This window comes from Aethalodelphis obliquidens, unplaced genomic scaffold, assembly GCF_003676395.1.
Source record: "Aethalodelphis obliquidens isolate GAN/ISIS:26980383/991018 unplaced genomic scaffold, ASM367639v1 scaffold571, whole genome shotgun sequence".
NCBI classification, from domain to species: domain Eukaryota; kingdom Metazoa; phylum Chordata; class Mammalia; order Artiodactyla; family Delphinidae; genus Aethalodelphis; species Aethalodelphis obliquidens.
Genome location: NW_020838483.1, coordinates 11,636 through 14,027, shown reverse-complemented (window position 1 = coordinate 14,027; position 2,392 = coordinate 11,636). Strand labels below are relative to the sequence as shown.

At 48.2% G+C, this 2,392-nt stretch overlaps 1 pseudogene; it reads left to right on the top strand.

Annotated features, from left to right (window-relative positions):
• The first annotated feature begins 3 nt into the window (after positions 1-3).
• LOC113616819 (uncharacterized protein C2orf78-like) lies at positions 4-2,119 on the top strand (annotated as a pseudogene).
• The last annotated feature ends 273 nt before the right edge of the window (positions 2,120-2,392 follow it).

Sequence of the window (2,392 nt, the reverse complement as noted above, 5' to 3'; positions counted from 1 at the left end):
ACTGACCAGAGCCAGATCTCCACTTCAGCTGCTTCCTATCCAGGTGTTCTTGACTGGGACATCACAGGAAGCACTGAAAAGAATTCTTCTTCACTCGGAGACTTTACTCTGGCAGTCACTGACCCACACACAGCTGCTTCCTCCATGTTTATGGCAGCCCAGTATGATAAAACTGCAGGCCCCAATAACATGGCCCCTCTATATCCATCACTTTCTGCCAGACTTGCTCAGGGAACACCATCTCAAATTCCCAATCAGGGACACAGCCTGTCACTTCCCTACCAGGAAGGAAGGCAAATATATTACTATAACCAAGGAACATTGGGGTCTTTACTGTATGGAGAACTTGGCTCCTGCCTGCAATCCTATGGCTCTGTGTCATACACAGGAAGTAGGGCCTCTGTGCAACCAGAATTGGTAATGGTACTAAGGGAGATTCAGCCCACAAATATCCAACCACCAGCTTCCACCTCTGGAATCTACTACCCTGTGTATGCTCAACCCATCACAGAAACAAGTTTTCAAGAAATCCCTGATACTCACCAGCTCCTGGCTTGCACTGATCCCCTCAGCCAAGAGGAGAAGCCTGGTTCTGAAAATGCTGATCTGGGAAAGAACAGCCTGAGTCTTGAGGACCGAGGGACAGTTGAAAATGGGATGGAATCTAGCAGTGGTTTTGCAGACATTACTACATTGGCAGAGGATATTCACCTTCCCCAGCTCTTTAATTCTTTGAAAGATTTTGATCAATCCAAAGGTCCCAACGTGATCAAAGCCAAAGGCAACAGAGCCATTAAGGTGAATCAGGTGCAGGAAAAGACAGGTGTCATAAAGGTTCCCTCTGATCAACCCAGGAAGAACAAACATAAAGCCTCTGAGCCTATCAGTGGTGCTCCCAAGGCCAAAATCTAGCCAAAGAATCGAGTGCCTGTTAGGGGGAGAAGTGGTTCTATGCAATGCTGCAGTCAGTGACAGGGCTCCTGTGAACACGGCCAAGGATTCTAAAGGCAAACCTCAGAAAGCTGCATCCAGAAAGATCAGCAAAATGAGCGAGCCATGGGCAGGAAAAGACAAAAAGCACCCGAGGAAGAAAGAAGGCTGAAGAGAAAAAGCAGTCAGGGGACAAATTCAAGGCAGAAGAGAAGCCAACAATTCCCCAGACGAAGCGAAAGCAACACCAAACTGAGCTTATCCAAGAGAGCTTTAAAAAGCCTCGAACCTCCATAGGCATGCGCATGCTGGAGTCTGTGAAGGTTTTTCATGCACTGGAGAAGAAGAATGATAAGAGAACTGGGCTCTCCTCCTGTTGGGTCTTGGGAAATTCAAGCAAACCTAAAGACCCCCAGCCACCCCCAGCTATCCAGCCATGGCGGAATACCCCACGTGAGGGTAAGGGTCCTGAGAAAACTCAAGTCGAAGCCCAGAAACCAGACAGCAGTGCTGAAAGAGAGTGTCCGTCTCCACCCCAGTATGAGCTGCTGCCTCCTGGGAAGGTCAAGTTGATACCTCTGCCTTTCTCTGCCTGGGACAAGCCCCAAGGTCGACCTGCTCCTCGGAGGCCACAGTCTCTGGCCTCACATCAGCCTGCTGTTGCTGACCGTGCCCACCCTGCTTCTACTAACTCAGCTCAACCTGCTGCAGTCAGTTCTTCCCAGCCAGCTCCTGCCTCTTTGCCAGGTCCTGCCAAACCATCTCAGCCAACTGTGACCAACCCAACGTAACCAGGTTGGACCGACCGTACCCAGCCTAGTGTCCCTCAGTCTGCTGCTCCTAGGCCTGCACCCTAAAAAACTTCACCTTGCACCTCTCTCCAGCGAGAGCCTGTTCCCCCTGCTGTGACTAAGCGCCAGTCCCCAGCCAAGCTCCAAACCCCATTTCTACTCCAAGACTTCAGCAAGCAACCAGTTCCATGGAGGGAACGCAATGTTCCTGAGGCAGTAATGTCAAAGCCCATCAAAAAAGAGCAGAGGCCAGAGCGGGAGGCCATGAAGAGGCGGGCCCAACAACAAGGTGAGAATGCTGCCAAATACACCTCTTTGGGGAAACTGCAATTTTTCATTGAGAGGGAAAAAGAAATGGAAATTGCTGACTACTACGGATATTTAAAGTAAGAGCTGCTAGGATTGCTGGTGCCACCTTGGGGACCAGCTGTTCTTCCATATATAGACAAGATAGGCATAAATTTATTTATATTGGTATATTTTAAAACAATAAAACTGAATAAAAAATGTAATAGAATTAATAGATGAGTAATAAACCTTTTGAATTTTGAGATGCTGCTAACTGTGGCGTGTTTTTTTGTTTTGTTTTTGATGGAGTTGGAGTCAAAGTCTGCATGAGAAAGGAAGAACTGAATGTTGGATAGGAGAATGAAGGGGTAAAAACTGAGGAA